The sequence below is a fragment of the Corvus moneduloides genome, chromosome 15 (genome assembly GCF_009650955.1).
Source record: "Corvus moneduloides isolate bCorMon1 chromosome 15, bCorMon1.pri, whole genome shotgun sequence".
NCBI classification, from domain to species: domain Eukaryota; kingdom Metazoa; phylum Chordata; class Aves; order Passeriformes; family Corvidae; genus Corvus; species Corvus moneduloides.
In genome coordinates, this window is record NC_045490.1 from 19042374 (window position 1) to 19065844 (window position 23471).

General features: G+C 40.6%; 1 protein-coding gene across 8 annotated transcripts in view; it reads right to left on the bottom strand.

The window, feature by feature from the left end:
- Positions 1-23471, bottom strand: part of KCNIP1 (potassium voltage-gated channel interacting protein 1) — a 288192-nt gene that overhangs the window by 54159 nt on the left and 210562 nt on the right. The window lies entirely within an intron of this gene.

A 23471-nucleotide genomic window follows, 5' to 3' on the forward strand; every position in this document is an offset into this window, starting at 1 on the left:
CGTATCTCTCACATGCAGCAAAAGGAATTGAATGCCTCAATTAGCTGCAGAAAAGTTTTGCACAACATGCCCTGTGAGAATAGAAGTAGGAACTTCATAAAGATCAATCAAAATAACATGTAATGAGAAGGATTTTCTGGTAATAAAAGAATTGCTATGATGAATCATATAAATGATTTATGTAATCTATAATCAGCTCTTAAAAGTGGTTGGGGGAAAATAATGCATCACACAAAGGTGCAAAAATCACAGCAAAATGGAGAATAATATTCCCCTCAGCAGAAGCTTCTCCAATGACCAACCTATTTGGAACAGATTTACACTTTTGAAGAGGAGGATTTCTCTCCTCATTTTGCATTAAAACAAATGCAGCATGACATGTTCTCAGTACCCATACCTTTAAGAAAATCCCAGTGGTATTCTGTGATCTGCCTGGTTTAAAATTAGAGTTTTGTAATTTTGATGGACTATTCCTTTGCTACTGTGTTATGATAAAGAATAAATAGGAACATCTGAATGATTCTTCTTGTACACTACGTTATTTCATATATCCCTGGAACAGTTCTGTTTACAGATCTTCTGACACTCAGCAGTCCTGAACCGTCTTCTCATATGGCTGTTTGTCCATAAATCTATTTCCACTGCAGATCTCTGAAGCCCTTCTGCTTCTGCTTTGTTTTAGAAGTGGCATAATGAGATCACTCACTGCATGGCAGGTGGCTACAGAATCAGGAGTATGAACTTACTGTTCCATACCTATTTATCCAATGAGTTCTTTTGTGTGTACCTAAAAGTTAGTGGGATTTGTTGCTGTTTTGATTTAAAGCTATTCAAACCAAAATGAAAACTAGGCCTTTCTTGTGATGTATTTTAACTTACCTAATTCCCAAGCAATGATATTTACTGCTTCAATTGAAGGATTTTTATCAGCTTGCCTTGGTCACCAGTCACTTCTCTGTCCTGTTCACCCCAGGTGATTAGGCCCCATGCATATTTCTCAGATTTCTCTGGATCTCACTAGCCCCAAGGAATTTGTGTCATCTGCAAATTGTGTGTTGAGAAAACCACTTATTGATAACTATTGACTGCAATTAAAAAAAAAAAAAAGCTGTGAGTAAATTTAGAAGTTTGGTATTTAAGTAATTGATGATTTAGAGCAAGTCCATGCAATCTCCAGCTAAACTAACAGCCATTCAGTGCCAGTGAGCTCAAGTCCCTGCCCATTTGCACCACTACAATTCCAGCCTGACCCCTCTGCCTGCAAATTAATTGGATTTCGTATCACACTGGTATTTCCCAGCAGTTATTCACCAGCTAGGATAATTTTTTTTTTTAAGTCCTGGCTAATTACCACTTAATTTTGTCAGCAAAGATACATTTGAGGTAAGGATAGAGGAATCACAAAGACCTCCTTAGTTAGTTTGGATAACACAGAAATTTGGATGCTTTTCTATTAGTGCTGCCCAGGGAGCTGGGAATAAAGAGCTCAGTTCATCAGTTGCCATTTCCTTGCTGTGTGAGCACAGGGAAATAATTGGCAGCTGAACCCTTGTCCTGACATAGTATCAATTTTTCTGCCATAACAAAACCCGCTATAATTCTTCAAAATTCCCCCATTAGTTCAGGTCTTCTGATTCATGTGAAGGTGCCGCTATCTTGGTTCTATCAGTATCTCCCTGCTTGCTGACAATGGTAGCTGGTTGTGGGGTCAAAGGACCCACAGACCCATGAAAAGAAGCAGGAGGACCTCGCGTATTTTTTCCTTTCAGAGAACTGTCTCGAGCCAGTGACTCCCAGCCTTCTTGTGAGCCTGTTGGCACAATTCACGTCATCAACTTCACAACAGACAAGAATAGCTCTGAAAGGTTCCAGAAATCTAATCCTTCATTACCGACTTTTTCCAGAAGAGCTGGCAGCACAGACAAGCATATCCCACCTCAAAGTTACCACAGAATGCACATTGAGAATTTGGCTTTACCCTGGACCTTATGATGGCAAAATCTGGTGAGTGTTAGCAATGCACACCCAGGTCATGAGAAGACCAGCAATTAACAAAGAAACCATGGAACCTTGAAGGACTAACCTGAACCACAGTTTACATGCACAATCTGAAACTGCAATGGGGACAATATATAATTAATGAAAAAGTAACCAGAACCCCTCCCAACTGTTAAATATCCTTGACAAGCTCTATTTCACTTTTTCCTTCTAGTTTTCACCTATTTCTCTATATTTTTATCTGTAAATCAACCCAGGTACACCAACCACAACAGCAAACCCAGCAGCCTCCTCTGACATCATGTCACTCTCAGACTTGAAGAAATGCAGTAGCTGCTCTCAGGATGGACCCAAGGAAGTCCTCCAGCACTAAAATTGTGATCCTTTCGTGCTGTTGCTGAGGCTGGATGGACTGCGAGCAATCACTTTATAACCTCAGCTGCACTAGGAGAGAAGACAGGGAAAGGCTGCAGGATATTTCTCATTGTCCGACTTTTAAACAGGCAATGAAAGTTGAGGAGGACACATGCTGTGAGGAAAAGAGGAGCAGAGAAGGCGAAAAGTTAAAAGAAGAAACAGGAAAAGAGGGTATTTCAAGTGAAATAAAGAACAATGCATAAGGGCATGCAATGGAAAGAACAGATCTGTGAGGGACAGGGATGGGACTATATACAACATGAAACTGCTCAAAAATAGAAAACCAGATGTGTCAATTATTCTGGAGGCTCATTCCCCAAAAAGGGAAAATGCCACTGCAGCAGTCCATGCAGCCAACCTGTGCTGAGCCCCACATCCAGCTGAGTGTTCTCTCCAGAACCTGTACTCAGAGGTGAGCACACTTCATCAGCAAATACGCATCACTGATGAGTAACAGGCAGCCAAAAGAAGCTGCTAAAGCCCACAAATAACCAGGAGGACAGATATGCTTTGCAGTGGCAGTTTCTTGCTGACTGGATTTCTGCCACAAGCAGAGGAGATGTGACCCCTCCCTTGCACTGGTGATTACTGCCAGGTTCTGGAAGCAGCTAAAAGGCATAAAGCTCAAAGCCTCTGCTACCAGGTCAGGCTGCAGTGATTTTCTCATCACAGGTAGATTTTTACCCATGTTATGTATTTCTCATGGGTATCAGATTGTCACAGCTTCATTCCCACTTTTATTAAAAGTGATAATTAATAATGCCGAATCTCTGAACTTGGACGTTTTTCTTATAGGCTTTGTTTTTCCACATTTAAATTAAATTAGGTATACGAGAATGATGATGAACAGGTAGATTTAAGCCTCACAGAGACTTAGAAGATCGCAAGTTCTCACCACAGAAAACTGATACAGGACAAATCATGGGTTAAAAACAAAATCAAACTTGCTTAACCGATGTCATAGCCATACTTGACATAACTGCATTTATTATTTACAGTTTCTACAATGACAAATATCTTGTCTTTCCAATGCACACCAACTTGCTGATAACTGCTAGGATGCTTCTTCTGACCGTGCCTTTTGCTTATTCCAAATTTATTGGTAAAGCAAAAACTCTTGAGGGATAAAACCAGTGAAACCATCCAGCACTACATATGCTTTACTACTCTCACAGTCCCTCCTCTGACAGATTTTCTGACATCAGACAGAGCAAGATAATACAAAGCTGCTTATCAGGGGTTTTCACTAGAACTATGGGAATTTCCTGGAGTCTTCAGGCACCTCATAAATTTACAGATATGTTAGTTGGAAAATCAGGTATCACCTGCTGCAACCTGTTCCCCAGAGTAAGAGCTGCCTCACTGCCACCACAGCACTGCCTCGCTGTCAGAGTAGTCAAGTCTTGTCTTGAGGACAATAGAATCCAAGTAGTCATGAAAAGACAGTAAAAAATGGTATTCTGGAAGTCCAGAAGGTTTCTAAGAAATAGCCACCAAAGGACATCGAGTGCCCTAAAAAACATCTCTGCTGGTGACATCGGTGCCAAGCAGATGATTAGCAACTCATTTCTTTGTCTCGTGGAAGGTCTATGTAGTCATTCAAGGCAGGTATTAAGGAGCATGATTACAGTTCCCATTGCTCCACTACAGTAACAAGTGTCATTTAGTCAGTCATGGAGTAATCACAGCTCTGGTGGTCTCCAACCAAGATATCCCCCTTATTTACCCATTTCTCTTTATTTTTAAGAGGCAAACTGAAGAATCATTCTGCTCAGTGCATTTTAAACTGACTCTAGTGGTGTATTAAACTATTCATTTCTGCATAAGAATTATAAAAAAATACTGCCCAGTAAAGGCCATCTCATACATTTTTCTTAGTAACAACAGGCCTAAGCACTGAAAAACACTTTCCACCTGAAGAATATTATTTCTTTGTGTGTTACATTAAACTATGTTTTCTCACAATTTTTCACGCTCTTCTAGATTTCTTATTTTTAAGTGACCTCAAGCGATGAATACATGCACACAATATTCTAAATAAGCCTGTATTTCTTTCACTTACTGAACTGTTAAATGAGGAATAACCTTTAAATATTCTTGTTGACCCTTTCCTGGCATTTCGTCTTCATTTTGCCATCTATGCAATAGTTGCACTTAGGTTTTTATTTTATCATCTGTAATTTGTATTCCTGTTCCACACCCAGCTCAAAAGATTTAATTTGTTGTTTGCATAATTATACTAGACAGTGCCACAACTACTAGGAGATCAGAGTAATAAATTCATGAAAGAATTATGAAACTGTATAAAACTAAACATATTTTAGATACATCACAGTGAATTATGAAGTAGTACCAAACTATTTTGGATACATCATAGTCTCAAATTACACCTTCCCAAAAATTTCTGAAATCTCTACCAAGCAGCAAAACGTTCAGCAAACAAAAAGGCCAATTTATAAAGCCATTCTCTGAGGTCAAACTTTCTAAAGTAGTTTGTGAAATACAGGCAACAAAGGCTAAAAATGCAGTTTATGCTGTAGTTCTAAACACACAGAGTAGGAGAACTTTTAGAGGGCTGTCTGGAAAGGGGGCTGGCTTTGCTTTTGCCAGCCGTGCTCCCACAAGTAGATTATGGCAGCAGCTCCATGTAACTTGCACTCAAGTAGAGGGGTCAGCTCTCAGAGTTAACCAGACTGTCCCTGATTTATGAATTACAGTTTAACTGCTCCTCTAGTGGCACCACTACTTAAATTCTGCTTCTTGACACAACACAGGTAGGCTGACATTCATGGAAACAAAGCACGTGAAGAGCACATGACAGAAACTATACTCAGGATGTTAAAGCTAAGGAGCAGTCTTAGATAATAAACCTCCTTCATGCATCTTCCCTTGTGTGCATCTAAAAATATTCCATGACCAAGCATGTATTATGCACACTTGAGCAGGTAGAAAACTTCCCAGGATTCCCCAATCCTCTTGAATCACAGTTCCATTTCCGTGGCTAAGCTGGTATCAGAAGTGTGGCTGGGGGTGTGTGTCAATTTCTTCAAAGGCCTCCAACACTCAAAACCCCAACCTGAACTTTTTTTACAAAAAAATGTTAGACACTTGAGAGCCAGCTCCTTGATAAGAGAAACATTCATCTGCATGAAAGATTTTGGATCTTATTACATCCTCTGAAGAAAAGATGCACCTCTTAGGCTAGTCCCAGCACCGAATGGGATAAAACCAGATTCCAGAATTAGGGACAGAGTTCAGTGCATTTTAGAAGCACTGGACCACAGGACTGGAGGGTTTCTGCCGCTGTCTGCAGAATGCCAAGAGTTCCACAGACTCCCACCCCAGAGCTCTCCGGGAACAGCTACTATACAGCACTGACACTGGTGCTGTGAGCCAAGCAGTTTCCCCTGTGTGTCCATATGTAAACGACCATGTGATGAGTTTTATCAGTTGTACTATGACATTTCATGATAAAAAACAAATACACAGCATGCAAAGTACAGAGGTGAAAGGCCAAATCCCACTGTGAATTGTGCTGGCCCAGTTCCCCTGTCAATCTAAATTTTGATCAGTTCAGGTACAGGAAGATCACTGTTCTCCAGGATGCTGCAACAGACTACGCAAAGAGCTTTTTAAGGAAAACTTGATCAAATATGTCCATCTCAATTAACTAGATATTTTTGCAATGGTCCATAGTATTAACTGGAAATTTTAATAAACCTTTGTCTCTACTTAAATATTCCTGTCAATTTGCTGATTGGAGCACATCCTAACTAATGGAAACAAATATGACAGAGGACACTACTTTCCCTGCTCTCCCTTCAATTTAATTAAATTACATCATATTAATTAATTGCAAGTTACATTCTCATGAAAAAAGCACAAAGCTTAATTGTCATTATTAAACTACATATCAGTTTGGATGTATCAGTGCATGCTTTGCTACTGCTCAAAGACATCCTTGCTCAGGCCTTGAGGGCAATACACTTAGATGAAATGAAAGGGTATTTCACTTGTCAGTACTTTTGCTGTTCAGAGTGCTTTTGGGCAAAGAAAAAACCCAAAATCCAGCAGTGATGCCAAATTACATCCGGAGGTATTGGAGATAACAGTTTAGTTAATGTAAAACATGAAACACTCTTCAGTACGTTGAAGAATTCTTGGCTTGAGATTTCTCTGTCCTTAAGCATTTTATATCCATAGCAAGTAGCTAATTACTATTAACTCTTTTGCTAGTCATCAGGAAACACTGCACTACAATACACTTGGATTTCTATTAGGATTATCTTCCAGGTATATTTTGAACAAAACTATTGATATGAATTCTAGAGATATATCTCCAGGTATCCCTCTGCTATTTCTAGAGGGGAAAAAAAAGATAGTACACGTCCAAACAACTCTCTACTCACCAACAAACTACTGAGCACAATCCCATTTTCATTGGGCCTAGAGAATTGAAGGATGCTTCTTTGCAGAAGAACAGCATGCAGGCTAACATTTGGGAAATGGAGGCAGGCAAAAATTGTTTAAATTTTGCGGCAAATCATGAAATCATTCTGCCAGTTTAGGCTTCTTAAGAAAGAACTGTAGCACTTGGGTGATGCAAATGTAACCATTTGAGCTACTATATAAAGGTTTAGTTTGTTTTAAGGGAAGCTGGATGAACTATGCTGAGAAAACACCAAATTTGCTGTCTTCCATTCCCACTGTTTGGTGTAATATATGACTGTCAGGGGCAGCCTCTACAGATTGGCTATTGCCTTCAACCAAACTGGAACAGAGGCTTAGCTGGAAGCATTACTGTCTTTCTGCCTACTTTCACCATTTCAGCTGTATGGGCTGCTTACAAGAGGGATTGCTTTTAGATTGGAAGAAAAAGGCATCTAAATCTTAAGGCATCATGAAAAACTCATACATCATGGGATTTTTGGATTACGGGGGTTTTTTTTTAAAGATACATAAAAATATTTGTGAATATGTGAAGCTTTGTGAGCCTCAAAATTGTTCGCAAGCCTCTCAAATCATCCAGTTCCACAAAGCCCACTAATCCTGTTTCAGTGGCTAGCTCCAATATCATCAAAACAGGAAAGTGGAAAACCACTTGATTTCACACATGGGCAAACTGGCATGGATTGTGCTAAAGCAACTGATCTAAACAGGAAAGAATTTTCTAGTTTGTTGCCCAGGTTGCAAAGCTGCAATCTTCTGTGCTAACCCATACAAAAATTTGATTCCTGTGAGTTTCTCCTGGATACCAAGTAGGCAGCCTGTAGTTGTTAGGATATAAGCACCAGTAAGCATTAATACTTAGGTTTCTTCAGACCTGGATATAAACTATTTTCCAGTGGAAGATATATACATATATATCTTCCTGAACCACAAAAGAGTGCTAGGAGAGTCAGTTAGGAATTAAATAGCATCTTCTCAACATAATCTCAAATCTACTAAAATTTCACTGTTATAACTCTAGAAGGAGAAGGTGAAGTTGGCATATTTATTCAATACATTCTGTCAGTTTATACAGTAATTGTGCTCAGAGGGGGCATTAGACAGCACAGAGACTTGGAAATGCCATGCAACAGCCTTAAACTTTAAGTGTCAGCTGACGATTCTGGTTATTACTTGTTTATGGTGATGTTAACTGCACAGACACTCAGCCAACTTTGCTTTGGTCTCTGCTATAACTCCAAAGTACTGTGACAGGGGAACGAACTGTGCCACAAAGCTGACAAGGTTTTGTTTTGTGCTAACAAAAGCTAAACTGACAAATCTTAAACTGGGGCTGTACTTGAAAGCAAAGCTGCACCTTGGATCATGATGAATTGCGAACGCTAAGCTGGAGCCTTCACAAGACCAATTTCTCCAATCAAGCTGTTGCTTAGCGTGCTGAAGGGAAAGAATACAGAGTCCCACGTGCACATCCATGCAGCAGTGAAGCAGGATCAACCCATCATGCTTTGTATCAGACACACACAAATGAATCACCAGGGTATCACAGGCCCCACTGTGACTCGGTGGGGCTGGCTGGCTGCAGATGCACAAGTGCTGGTAATATATGACCTGGATGGGAGGTATGGAAAGCTCTTTTCTGCACACGTGTATTCTGCCTGACTATCCATATAATAGTTTGGTTTTGCTGGTCACCATTATTTCTTTATTTCTGTGCCTTTACTTTTCTCTTAGGCATATCTAAGTCAACACCACTTGGATACTGGAATTGTCCTTTTGTTGTTCTCACCTGGCTGAGGTGTTTCCGTGTCACCATCGTTACAGTACTCCTCAGTTACTGCTCAGTGACTCACATAAATGCTATTATTTGTGTGAAGCAATAGCTAATAGTGTTCAGTGTCAGCCCTTTATTGTTCCTAACATGCTACAGGGAGTCACAAAAAGAGAGGAAAGATGTGTGTTAGCCCGAGCCTTCAGAAACCTGGTTGCTGTGCTGGGGAGAAGTTTTGAAACCACAGCCAAGTCACAGACGCCAAAATGCCCTGGTGTGTTCAGGGGCCCACCTGCCCTGAGCTCTGGCTTTGCTCCCCTTTCCCAAGCAGGTAAGAGCGCTACCTCAAGGGCTCTCCCCCACCAGTGCACTGAGTGCTGTGCAACACTAGGGAGTTACAGCGTGGGGCACTTACACAGTGAAGTTCAGTGTGAACAGGGCAAATTGAAGCCATGAAACAACCATTGGCATCAGTGTAAACCTTAGCTCTAGAAAATAACTATGTCACTAAATATTAAATTTCAGCCTCTCAGAGCTCTGCAAATCACTGCCAATTTCTTCACGTGCTGACAAGGACACTTGTCTCCCAGGAAGTCCTTTGGGATAAAACTAGATCACTTCCCCAGGTCTCATTGGCATTAATTCTAAAAAAAGTTCCTTGAAAAATAGTTCTGGTCTGCTCTACCAACAGGTAGGAAATAAATACATTTTCAGCTCACTGCATTGCAGAGATTCCCCAGTCTGGGGTCCCCTTTATATAATGGTGCTCAGTAAGACATCAGCTGCTGGGCACACTATCTTGTGGGTTTGCTGTGACTTAGGAAAGGCACATACCAACATTTCCATTTTAATAAAGAAATCAGAAAAAACGCCATCAGGGGAAGGTAGTTCCAGTAATGAGGAATTAACAAGTTTCTGTAATTAACCAATTATCTTAGCTATAATTCATTAAGAAGTTGCATGTTCTCATTTCATTACTTCTCCTCTCAGCCTCTGCTTTCCAGCTAATTCTAACTGCAGGAAAAGGTGGGAGAGGTAAGACCCAGCAGGACACTACTGCAACTGCTGCAGTATCAAGCATGCTCCAAAGCTGACCCACATTGCACAGTCAAGGAAAGCTGGAGGGACTCAGCTGCTGGCAGATTTGCCCAGAGACAGCTGCCATTACGCAGAAGATGGGAAATTTTAAGTAGTAGTCTGAACATAATATTGAACTAGTGATGAACTGGCCCAGATCAAGGCAAGGCCTGGCAGCATAAATCTCTGTGCAGGGTAAGCCTTGTGTATCAAAACATTCAGGATGCGCTATCTGGAGGCATCTTAGAAAGTTCCTCCAAGACCCTTCTCTACCAACAGAGCAAGCGCTCAATGCACAGCAAAAATCAGCAAAGGCAAAGAGCCCTTAAGTCACACACACCTTTTTATTTGCCTGTTGCTGGGTCTTAGCTCAAATATTAAAGCCTGATGTGTTCAAGGAGTGTAACAGTAGCAGCTCTTTAGTTCTGCCTGAAAACCACTTACAGAGAAAGAGTGCGAAATTCCCTTTCACAGCAAATTTTTTCCAAGTTATCGGTTCAGCTCTCTGCCTCCTTCCTTTGTTTCTTAGGATTAAGGAAGGGAAAAAACTCATAAGCTGGTTTTGCTTCAGTTTCTGCTTATAAATCAAGCCATAAAATCTGTTTTAGCATCTGTGATCACCAGGGAAACGTTCACTAGCTGGTTTAGGAGCTGACACTGCAATCGGGCCTTCTTATAGTATTGGATTATTTCCTGAGAAGCAAAGATCTCCACTTCCCAGCTATAACAAAATGGAACTAAATGCTGAGAACCTCACTTTTGTAGTATGTCTACAGATATTTTTTCCAATTCTGGATGATATGGTTTGTACACTGCATTGCTTAAATGAGGTTTAAATTGTGCAGTACAATAAAATTTAGCAAATTATTAAGAAAGGGGAGAAAGTGTCCACACAACCTGTGTAATAAGCAGATAGCAGCAAAAGAAAGCAAATGGGCAAATTGTTTTGGTAGGAACTCATCTTGCATATTTACCACGCAGGAGATAATTACTACTATTATTATAGAACTTTCACCTACAGTTTTGGAATATTTTACAAAGAAAACTCTAGTAAGAAAAATGAAAGAAAGCAAGAGAATGTTTCCCAGAGCCCTGAAGGAAAGCCAGGGACAGAGCTTAGGTTTCTTGAGTTTTTGAAGCAGTTTAGTTTGGTACTCTGCCTTCTTTCTGAACCCCTTAGTTCAAATTATACAGGCTCAGGTTCATAAACACCTTTGCCTTCATTTTTTTTCCTAATTTCGATACTGTTTAATACTGTTTTCAGTGACTTATTCACTAAAGTCTATTTTCCTTTTGTTCAAAATCACTGATTAGAAAGCTTCACTATTCCTTGGTCATTGTTGACTAGTCTTATCCTTTAGAAAGCTTCAGAACACAAGACAGGAGACTACATAAAGGGAGAAAAAAATACAAGATAAAAGAAAGAAGGAAACAGTGAAAACTGAGTGATAAATCAAGACTAAAAAGAAGGGAAACATCAGATAAAAGCCAGTTTATCCATGCCACATGTGCCAGCCAAAGCTATGTTGCTTACTTGCCTAATCCTAACTAGAGATGCCTGCCTTTGGTTCAAGAAATGTGTCAATTTACTGAACCAACCTTGAGGGAAAATGCATTTCAAAGACAGAGAAAAAGTTAAAAATAGTCTTAATAAGCAGCTCAAAACCCAGGATGGATCTAAAGCATTTATCTAAATGCAAATACTTCTGCAGATACGAGGAGTATTGCCTAATATCAGGTACTTTTTGTCTAAATCTGCAGTTACCCATCACAAGCAATTCTGTTACCCCTGCAGGTGACACCAGGCACAGACAAAAACAGAGCACAGGCCAGCAGCAGATTCTCCCAGTAGGATTTCATTTCAAGGAATAATTTTCATAAACCCGTTTGAAATTCTGCTGAACAATGATCACACTTGGGCTCAACACTGAGCAAGTCACAGCAGCCTGCAGCTCATTAAACCTTACAGGCACCTCTTGAGGCCCTTTGCTTTTACCCAAGCAAACATCCACAAAGCCATTCTGAGTTACTTCCCAGAAATTAACTGAGAGCATCACAGAGCTGGTACAATCTGGGCCAGAAGATTCCTAAAAAACCTGGAAGTCAACTTTATGGAACAGGCCCTAAGGGAGCAGAATTGGAAAGATGTCCTCCTTGTCAACAGAGCGGATCTCATGAGCAAAGCGGAGATTGGGGCTGTCTTGGCCACAGTGACCACAGAGCCACCAAGTTTAAAACCTCCGGTGACAGGAGGAAAAGTCCCAGAAAAATATCAACTCTGGACATGAGGAGAGCAGACCTCAGGCTGCTCAGGGAATTAGTAAGGTCCCCATGGAAAATGCTTTGCATGAGTAACTTGAAATACTAATTTCTCACTGCTCAGGAGAAAGCAACAGTTTTAAAGTGACACAGAGAAAGGCAATCTGTAACAATAAGGAGGCATTTGCATTTTGTGGTCTACCCAGAAAACCCTTCGAGGGCAGGCACACTTTGTAAGAATTTTTCATAAATTATGTCCAGCATCAATACAAATGGACAATTAATTAACATGTATTTGGAAAGTAATACTTCTTTTGCACAGAGAATTTTTTAAAAGCTCTATGTAGACAGAAAATAAAATAGCTGTAGCTGAAAAGCTCAGTACAGCAGATTTAATAACCTTCATTCAGATACATTATAAAGCTATTAAATGTCTGCCATTCAGGTAATTATTGGAGGTTTGCCATTTATTTTACTGTCTTCAGGCCAAGACATGAGGAAAAGGGAAGGGGAAAAAAAGAAACCAAGACAGGAGGGGAAGTTAATGGATCCAGCCAAGGAATTCTTCTCAGTAATGATGCCTGATTAGAAATTTGTCTGCTTCAAAGAACAGAAACCTGAACCTTTATTAGTAATAAGAGATCTCAGGTTTCTAATTAACTGAAAACAAAAGTACCACACATTTCACGTTGTACCTTCTTGTCACACACAATCACTGCTTTCAAATTACTCTCTGAAGGACTAATTTGTGCATGACATGACAGAGAGCAGGACAGGGAATCTTAAAAATAAAATAATTCCAGTGATTCAGGAAACACAGTTTTCCTTGCCTGGAAATCAGGTGGTTTAATTGATCCTCTAACTACCCTAAACCTGCCCAGATTCCAGAGCAGATGTGCAGACTTTTTATGCATACCTGCATGTGAGAGGGAATAAACCCAGGCTCACTGTGAAGCAAACCAGGAAAAATATTTGAATTTAGGCTTCCCCCCCCCCCCCCCCCCCCCTCCATGAGTAATAAGCTTAAGCTGCACAAAGCTGGGGAGGACGGCTGCATGGCTGAGGGCTGACTCTGTGCAGGGTATTTTCAACAGCACTTTAACACACTTTCCCCTTGTACCTCTGGAAGGGCATAGATGTCACCTTCTTTAAGAAGGGAATTGCTTCTTATGCTTTTACCCTCTGTGCACTGGGAGTAAATGTTGGGAGTTCCCAGTTGAAGCCAGAAGTCCCAGAAGTGAGAGACCTACTGCAAACACCATCGTATGAGAGCCTCTGCCCACAGGAGCCCAATCTATAACAAAAAGGTTCTTGATTTCTGTGTGCCAAGACTTATCCTTCACTTTCACTGAGGCTGGCAAGGCAGGGATGGGACCTGGAGACCTCCACAGAGCCAAGGTATCTGGAGGACACCTGAACTCAGTGGAGCCTGGACATTACGCTTGCCTCAAAAAGACAGTTTCCAAGTACCTGGCTGTGAAATTCTGTCCTTGGTAGTCAATTTGCATTTGGCAGCCTCTGTATCACCTTAACTGAAACAACATTTCAGAACAGCAACAGTCCATGCACTGATACACATGATGTCCTAACTTAATCTAGCTCCCAATTTTTCAATTTCTATCTCACTTTTGCAGGTTATTAGGACATTGTCTGCCAGCATTACAAATGGCAGAAAATACATTACTTCCATTTTCCTGCTAGATAAGATTTCATGCAGAAAGCAGTCTCAGTAGCAATGCACTGAGAGGAAAATAGAAGCAAATACATCCTGCTCAGCTGGGCTGTTCACTTCATCCCAAGAGATGAGTTTAGCTCATCAGCAAGCACAGAACAAATGCCTCATATTGCTTACAATTAGTGACCTGTGCTAAAGGCCAGGTACATATTTCACAATCCAAAGGTTCATCCTGTTGAAGGTGAAGATAAAATCTTCTTGACATCTTCCTGCTGGCATGGTAGCAGGCACACACTCTCTGCTACTGACTCTGGCACTACTTGCACAGCTACACCATGCCAGCAAAGCTCTGTACAGCACTGGCCACCCGTGTCCTGGAGTGCAAGACAGTTCCCATGCAGCTACAAAAGGTACTCCACCTCCTTGCTGCTGCCCAGAGAAACTGCCTGGAAATCAGTGCCAGAGTCACTGCAGCCTTGGTAGACAGAGAATACAAAGCCAGTGCCCCATCAGAGGGGGAGCCCAGGACTGCCACCACCTCTGTCTGAAGCAACACACTACACCTCCCTGGTGCAGAGCAGCACAGAAAATGGGTGTGAAAGAGGGGGCACCAAGGTCATCCAAAGCTGGAATCACAACTGCATACCAGTAACAAAGGGATAGACAAGGCTGTTTCAAACACCAGATGGGGAAACAAAAGACCTACTCCTGTCCTTGTAGGGCAGGGGCAAAAACCAACAACAAAAATCACAGTGGGAAGACTGAACCCGAGACAGGGCATAAATGAGGGTATACAGACCTACCACAGATGAATATAAGAGTGTTTCTGCAAATCCATGCAAGAGAGCAGGGTATTTTGAAGACTAATTCAAAGTGACTGGACACACATTAGGAAGTTCCATATTCATTTGAAATTCTGGATTACATAACAATTGAAATTGTAATTAAGTGTTGGCTAGAGAAGGAAATAATGAATCCACATTTTCTAGGGCATTTGGATGTACCTGCTGTGTACATAAGCTTTTGTAACATGACACTGAGAAGGAAACCACAGCAAACTTCAAGGCTCCAAGGGACCACTGAACAACACAATTCTTCCACTGTCCTAAAAGAGAAATCTGACAACTCACTACAGCAAGACTGATTGTCTGTCCTTTCCTAGATAGTCATCAAGCTACCACTGGATCACAAGCAATTTCTTCATTTTGGATATGAGCTGTAACACACAGTTTCCCCGTCAAGGGAAGCAGGCATTGGTATTTAGATACAATCTCTTTTCAGCTTTTCAGATCTTGGGTAGGAACTCTGAGGGGATCATAAACCACACTTACACTTTAGCTTATGTCTGACCTTACAAGTTTTACAGCACTAAACATAAATCTTCCACGTTGTTGAAGATGGCACTGGTAAGTTTTGCAAAGAACCTCACTACCTGGCAAAGTCTGAGCCAGGATATTTTTGTGCTTGATCTCTTTGCTGACATTATCAGCAAGAACATGCATTACATCCAGCTGTGAAAGCAGACAGAGAAGAGCTCCCCCGGCCAGTGACAACTGGAGTAAGACTGTCTTATTTCACAGATGGTAAATCCAAGTTATTATCTGGTAATGAGAAAGCCAACATTTAATCTATCATGAACGAGGACAGTCAAAACCAGGATGTCTATCTCTACTACATGTCCGATGGAAACTAATCACATGCCAAGAGGGCAAATCTCATTCTCCATTATAGGCAGCACACAGAATAACAGAAGTTTGTAGACTTCCTTTACCCCCTGCCAGAACAATCATGAAGTCATCCTTACACTTCTTATTTCATCAGACTACATCAGAAAAGCCTGATTTATTCCAAGAAAAATATAACATTCACTTTAAGTTCTCTTTCTTCTGTTAAATACTTAATTTGCAATTTCATCTCATTCTTCTCATGTAAGATTGAGACATTAACATCTTTTTTTTTTCTTACACAATATCACAGAACAACTGATGCTAGGAAGATGATGGAAAGCAGTGTTCAGAGCTGGGTTAACTACAGCAGGGTAGTTTAGAGTCAGGCTTGGGCTATTTCCAACAGAGACTCCTCAACCCATAAGATCAACCTGTTCCAGTGTTTGACCTAACATGTGCTGGAGTCAGCAAGCAAACTTCTACTGACCTCAACACCTAGTGAGTTACCTTGCACAATGACACTCGTTATTTATGCTCATAAACACTCTGTAAAGATCATGGAGTTTTTTTTGAAATCAAGTGGTTCTGCCTTCAACTTCATAAGACAGTTCAATGGAGTGGTATGGGAAGTGTACATAAATAATTCTAAACAAGTTGAAGTTAAATAGCTTGATGTCTTTATCAATTTTCCATGTCTCATTTAAAAACAAAAAACAATGTAAATCTGTCAAACACACTCATAGCTCTCAACTTCAAAGAACTTGTTTACTGTTTTATACTGAATTTATCTATATATACTTTAGTTTAAGGACTTTTAATAATATTAAATAAAAAGGCCTTGGCTTAAGACCAGATTAAGTGTCACTGTAGTAATTCAGTAAGTGAATCAAACTCAAAAAAATAGCAGAAAAGCTACACAGTTTATATAATCACGTAATGACAACAGTTTTCTGAAAATTGGCATGGTACTCTTCCAGATAACTACAAAAACCCTCCACCAACTTTTCATTACCTACAACAAAAGCCCAGAGCAGGGTTTTGGGGCTGGGAAGAGAGTCCTTCACTGAAAAAGACAGCAGAAATAATGAAAAAAAGTCAAAGAAAATTAGTATTTCAGAGCAACAAATTTTGCCAAAGCACCAAGATTTTCTCACCTCCCCCTGCCCCTCATTTAGATTCTTAAGTCTCGTATACAAGTGGTTTTTGCTGCCCCACCTTCCCTGCCCTCAAAGAGTCACAGCCCACACTGGTCAATGCATTTGTAGCATCAAGAAAAGCTAAATTTTGTAGCTAAATCTAGGCAGTTTGGATGGGGGAAGTGAATTGTAAGGGCAAAAGTGGCTTTGTGTCCTTTTGCTTCTGTTGAGGAGACAAGCACAGGCTCATGGTAGCCCCTCATTTTGCCTGATGAGCCCATCAATCTAAGGGAATCTGTTTCAAGTTTCTGGTGATTCAATATATTAATTCCATTCTCTACCCCTTAAAAGGAAATAACTTCTACTGTCTTACAAAAAGGAACTGTTCTGGGACAAAATATATACTTAAATTGCTCAAAAGTGAAAATCTCCAGTCTGCAAGGCGGCTCCTCCCTCAGCAGGCTCGGCAGAGCAGGCAGGACACTCAGTCACAGCGGCAGCAGAGGCAGCACGGACAGAACAGCCCTTGCATTCCTCAGGCTCTGCTGTGCTCTGCAAGACAGGTTCACTCTTAAAGGAAGGACTTTTCCAGACCTTTCCCCCTATCCCCCCGCCTCCCCAATCAATTCTACTCCTCCCAACTCCTATTTTACAGAGGACTTGAGATGAAAATTTTGCTTACTTATTTCATCGCAGCAGTGTTAATAGATATTATAGCCATGACAACGACAGCATGGGCAAAACCCAAGTGTAGGAATGAGGTCTGGGGAAGGGCTAATGAAGGAACACTCACAAGGTTTGACGCTGTGTTTGTACAGTTCTTTATTATTCACTTGGTATACTCTGAATGTGCAGCAATGCACAATATTAGGTTTTTTCCCTAATTAAAACCTAAGTAAAAGTGGTATTTACTAGACAAATTATGGTTTAATTAAAAAGAAAGCATTTCATAACTAAGATACAGCCATAAGAAGCAATTGCACAAGCCTTCAGAGATCCCCGAAAGCTGTGGTCAGTCCTTTTATAAAGGAGGCTCAATTTTGGAGTCCTTCAGCTGATTTTATTAGTCAACTTGCACTTTCTTACACAAGACACTCTGTTCCATTCATGGAGGACTGCTGCAAATAAGTCAACGTTAAGCTCACCTGTCCAGTCTGGATAGCTCGCTTATCTCTTTTTCTTACCACATCTCATAAGCAGCTAGTAAATACAAAATACTTTGAAGAGTTTTTATTTTTTAAGAAAAGTTTTCTGCCTCAGCATGTTCAAGTTAATTATTCTGTAACACTCAGGGCTCGGGAAAAACACTCTCACAGTAGCATGATTAAAAGTCAACGCAATAATAGTGCCCTGCCAGCTGTAGCACTAATTGGATTTCTTAATAGGATCGGATTGAAAAGGTTTAGTTTGGATTTTGCTGAGGGAAAAATAAATGAGAGACAAAATGAGAAAAGAAAGACTGATCCAGATATCAGATACAGGTTTTGCTCCCAGTTTGCCCACTCACCTCACAAGCAACACGGGACAAATCACTTTTGTCCCCAAGCAGCTCAAACAAACATCAATTCTGACAACCATTTATTTATGCAAAACACTTCATTACTCTTGGACTGATCTTCATACTGTACAGAACTATTGCTAAAACCTTCACTAAATGAGAATGGACTTCAGTTTGCCACAAGAAAGGCACAAAACCCCAAATGAGACAAGATGCTGTAATAGCCAGCAGGTGTGGAGACATGAGTATAATTAAAAGCTTTTATCTACTAAGTACTGGTTATATGGTCACAGCAGCTATAATGAAATGCTGGAGCAACAGTTCGAGTGATCTCTTTTCTGACCCTTTACCTCATCAAGCTGTTCTACACTTGAATTTTTATGGGTAGAATTCCATAGCTCCAGCTTCAAACTGATGGAACAGGAACGTTCTATTTCTCTCCGTAGAATCTCAGCTGTCAGTTGCACATCTTGGACCTGCAGACCTGAACTTAGATGCTTTTTTATTTTTAGATGCTTCAGTTCTTTACTAGCTACATGATCCTTCTGCAGTTCTTTGTTATCTATGTTATAAAGGAAAAACCAAGCAAGAACATTGGTTCATCTCTGAGGACACAGGTACTACACTTTTGCCATCAATGCATTGCTGTGAGCAACCTTCCTGGGCAGGCTAATTTCATGTTGAAGATTTGCTGAATCAGAATATACTAGAAATGAGGAGGGTCATTTGAACAGAAACCATGATTTATTTCATGCATAATTGTATTATTTATTTCCCTGAGGTCTATGATTAATTTGAATGCTGAATTATTTGATGGCACTGAAATGAGAAATTAGGTTGTTTGCTACTTCTGACAACAGATGAATTGGGATTTTGGAATGTTTCCATCCATTGCTACAGCAGAGTAACCTTTGATTTGCCTTCTAAATCAAGTTTGTATAAAACATACATTAAAGAAACTTGCGTCTTTTGAGGGAACTGCTAAGGAAAAAAAAGTAAAAGCTCTACGGATTAAAAGTCTTTTATTTATCCTCAGAGCAGGCACAAAGAGCACATCTGTGCTGTGTCTCCAGCCAGAGCTGCTACCTGCACTATCCCTGCTCTTACGTTTCCCCTGTGAGATGTCTATACCTGCTGTCACTAAGCAATCTGGTACATTATATGTAGAAGAGGTTTTGCTACTTTCATTCAGATGAAGCCATTTCTTTAAAAAAAACCATGTTTACTAAAGCAAATATAGGACAGATTTTAAGACAGCTGTCAGGTCACTGAAATCAATCCCTCCCTGCACTGCACAGAACATTGATGGGATTTGGTCATTTTCCTTCCCCTCTTCCTTCACTGAAAACTGTGTTTTCCTTCACAGCTTTTCTGATACTACATTGCTACATCACAGGGTCTTTTGGCTAATTGCTGTAGGAACAGAAACCAGCAGTTCCCATGGACCACCCAACTAGCACCCAGCAACCGTGAGCCAGGCTCAGTGCACACACGTTCATCACAGCCCTCAGGAAAGGCAGTGTATAAAGAGTGATCAATGAAATTCATGCTCCAGAGTGAAGCATTTCTGCCAGGTGAAGACCACAAGCATGGGTTTTCTGCTCTCATCCTGGGCAATATGTAATGAGCATTGATGCATGCAGTGCATTTCCCAGCTCAGCTACAAGCCACACTAGAAAATTATAGGTGCTGCTTTCCCAGCATCCTAAGTGTGCTCTGAGAGGCACTCCACATGACAAAAGTGAAAATGCTAAGTTTTGAATTGATCAAGCTGGCTGTCACCTGCTGTCATGGCTTAATTGCAGCCAGCAGCTCAGCCCCATGAGGCTGCTCCCTTGCTCCCCCTCAGTGGGATGGGGGACAGAATTGGAAGCATAAAAGTGAGAAAACTCATTAAGTGAGATAAAAAGTTTAATAACCCTGGTCAGGGTGAATAATGTTTCCATTTGCATCACTTGTCTTGAGGTTTATTTCTTTTCGTTACTTTCCTTTTCGTTATGGTTTATATTTTTTAAAGGATTCCTGACAACACGTCTGGACCACAGTACACTCAGAGGAGTTCTACTGTATGTTTGTGAAAGCCGAATTATTTCATTTTCTATTATACTTAAATGGCACTAAGCTTGTAAAAGGTATTAGACTTGACAACTTACATTTTGTGACCTTCGTTCATGATGGTCAGTTGAATTTTATCAGTCTCTCTCAGTGCCTCAAGAGAACCATTTTTGGTTATGTTTGCATATAATTTACCAGAATTTCAATTAATTTCCTGATATAACTTACTTCACACACTTCCTAGAACAAATGCTTTTTAGATTCATGCAAACACACATAGGCAGTAGTCCAGGTACCTACAGTGTCTGTGTCACATGCACCTTGGCTAGAAAAATGGTGTTATATTCATCTCTGGACAATAAGGAGCACTTATCACCCTCCAAGGAACCAAGAAATAAGTTTTCTTGGTGACACTCCGCTGCAGTGTTTGCAATGCCATCTGCAGGAAAGCTTTCCTCAGCTCAGACCAACCTCTAAGAGCCAAAACCTTGCATCACTCTGGGAAGGCATTTGGCCTAGAATATTCAAGGGTTATTATATCTTCAGCAAGGAAAACTCAAGAATAGATTATTTTCCCCTACACAGTTGGAGGGGAGAGCTCAGATGTAAACTGCCATTAAAATATCTTTAAAAAGTGTGTTCGATACAACAGTCTGAAATTCAAAAAATAAGACTTCTCTGCAGGAATAAACATTGTGATATATTTTAAAATGGAAGTTTGGGTGGATTTTTTAATATAACTTCTCATCAAAAGCATCATTCTCTAATACATTTCACAGTTCATTCATGCTGAGAAGTACTTCTTATCTTCTAAACCTCCAGACTGTTAGGCTGAACAAAATGCATACAAATTTGCTTTTAACTGTTTCAGCACATTGCCAGAGGGATTTCCCTGATTCCCAAGCAGCAGCCATTTAAGCTGGAAAATGAAGTAAAAATCCAAGTAATTTCATCTTCACTGTTATTTTAATCTAAATGAATCAGTTCAGTTTGAACATTGTTAATGAAGGCTCTCTTTTCTGTCTTTCAACTGCAGTAACATGGCAGCTGTGGTTTAACCTGATAGGAGATGTAATAAAGACAAGGTTTGGAGAATCTAGAGAAGAGGGATCATGAAGGATTTTGAGGAGACAGAAATAGAGCAAGGATAGGAACTTGTTCTATTCTACTCCAAATCCTCAGTCGTACGTAATATGTACCTAATTTTACAAAAGCTAAGAATTCTAACGATTAAGAAAATATTAAAGAAAATATTTTTACTGTACAACTTTTCCCTAAACAAGTTACTGTTTACTTTCACAAGAGACAACCACACAACTAAGTTTATGACTCAGTTCATACTGCTTTGCTCCCCTGCCTTTATCTCCTGCTATATTCTTTGGGAACAGAACAAGCTGACCTCCCATACTGCACTCGGCAGGCTGCTAATATTTATTCTACTGTCCACCAGGATTTTGCCTGAAGTCAAAACTAAGCAATGCATTTAGCTCAGCTCCAGAGCACTCCTGCTCTCTACAAGCCTGATCCACCTGTGCAGCTACACAAACTCCTTGGCAAGGAACTCAAGACTTTGCTACACTAAAACAATTAGAAAGTCTATTTACAACTAAATAAGCAATAAAGAAAAAGCAATTTACAAAAAACTGTTTCAGAAGCACTCAATATCATTCAAAAAACAAAAAGGTTTCGAAAGTCACACATTAAAATTTTTAGCCTGAAGGTATCTGTAGAAATAGACTATTAAATAAAGAGTTTTACTTGAGAATAAACAAGACAAACATACCTGAGACAGGTGTACTGCATATAAGTATTCCTCCGCACTATTCAAGGATTCTGACCTGGTATCCAGCCCTCCGTGCACCAGCACTCAGCTCAGGTGCTCACCCAGCAGCAAGGGCTGCTCCTCAAAAGGGCCATGTTTCACACAAACACACTTTTCCCAAGCAGAAACGCTGCATAGTGAATGGACCCCAAAAGTAAGACTAACAGTATAAAAGCAAATGTTTAGCAAATATTTAGCAAGTATTTGCTAGCATTCAGCAAAGAGATAGATATACCCCCAGAACACACATCGAGACATGCTGCAAACTCAGGTGTTCATTACCCTGGAATGTATCTACCAGGCTTAATGGAACCAGCTGCAACTAAACTCCGAACAGGCGGGCTGAGTTACGGGAACTGACAGGCTCCCACCTCCGCACGGCTCTGCCGGCGGCAGCTGAAGCTGGAGGTGAGGGAGCGCTCGGTGCAGGTGCGGCTCCAGCGCTGTCCCGGCCCCGGGGACACTGCCGGCCCTGCCCGGCTCCTGCAAGTGGTGCCGACACCTCTGCCCTGCCCTGCCCTGCTCTGCCCTGCCCCGACCCTCCTGCTCCCTCCAGCAGCGCTGCCCCCACTCGGGCCCGGGCTGGGCTGGTGCCCCAATCCTGGGAAAGGCACTGCCTCTGAATGCAAGGCTTCCCTTAGCACACACAGAACAGAAAAACACTACATGGAGGGAGGAACTGTTGTCCCTTATCCCAAACAGTTTTCTCTTTGAATTCACCTGCTATGCATGAACTGGGACAAAATGCTGACAGTTTGGGAAACCAAACAGTTGTCACATTAAGCAGATCCTCAGAAACCACCAAAAACCTAAAAGGAGCTGGCGCTGTCTGGTGTTGAAAGTTGATTTTTCGGTTTTGTTTGTTGGTTTTGAGCGGTATTGTTTTTCCCCTAATTAGGCAGTAAGTCAAAACTAATTGTTTTAATGAAATAACTTGACTTTAAGAGGTACCAAAATCCAGACAATTTCGGAAAAGTCCAGGACTTCAGAAAACCAGGATACTCCTTTTCATGTCTGGCTATTAAGACGGGTAACTTTTAAAAATAATTTTGTTTGCATTTCGTCAGCAGCTATTTTAGGAGACATTTCATAGTCTGTTCTGACAGTTGATCAGTCCAAATCAGTATTAAACCTGTCACTTTCACCAACAGTACATTCACTCCAAACAGGACAGTGAGCATCTTTTGTACTTATTCACTGAGCATAGATCTTTTAAGGTGATGCTTTGACTTGTGATACGGCACATGTGCTAGACATTAACTGAAAACTACCTTTAAATATTCAGTATTCTGTGACTGTATCAATGATCAAAGAGAGAAATTCTACTTATTAATTAATAAACCAGGATTTAAACCACAAATATGGAGCAACCAGAAATAGGGAGCTGTCATTCATGAAACATAAATCAGCATTTTCTATGTCTTTTCCCACCCAGCTAATTGCAAACAGTAATGAACCATAGACAAAAACTCAATGGCTTTTTTTCGGGAAAAATTCAATGCCAAAATGGCCTATTTAATCAATTGATAGTAATTGTGTAAAGAACATTATCTAAACTTCAGTTTTCTGAGCAATTATTGTAACAGGAAAAGCATGAAACTAGGGAAGAAGAGAGAAGGAATTCATTATACTTCTTTTATGGCAAAA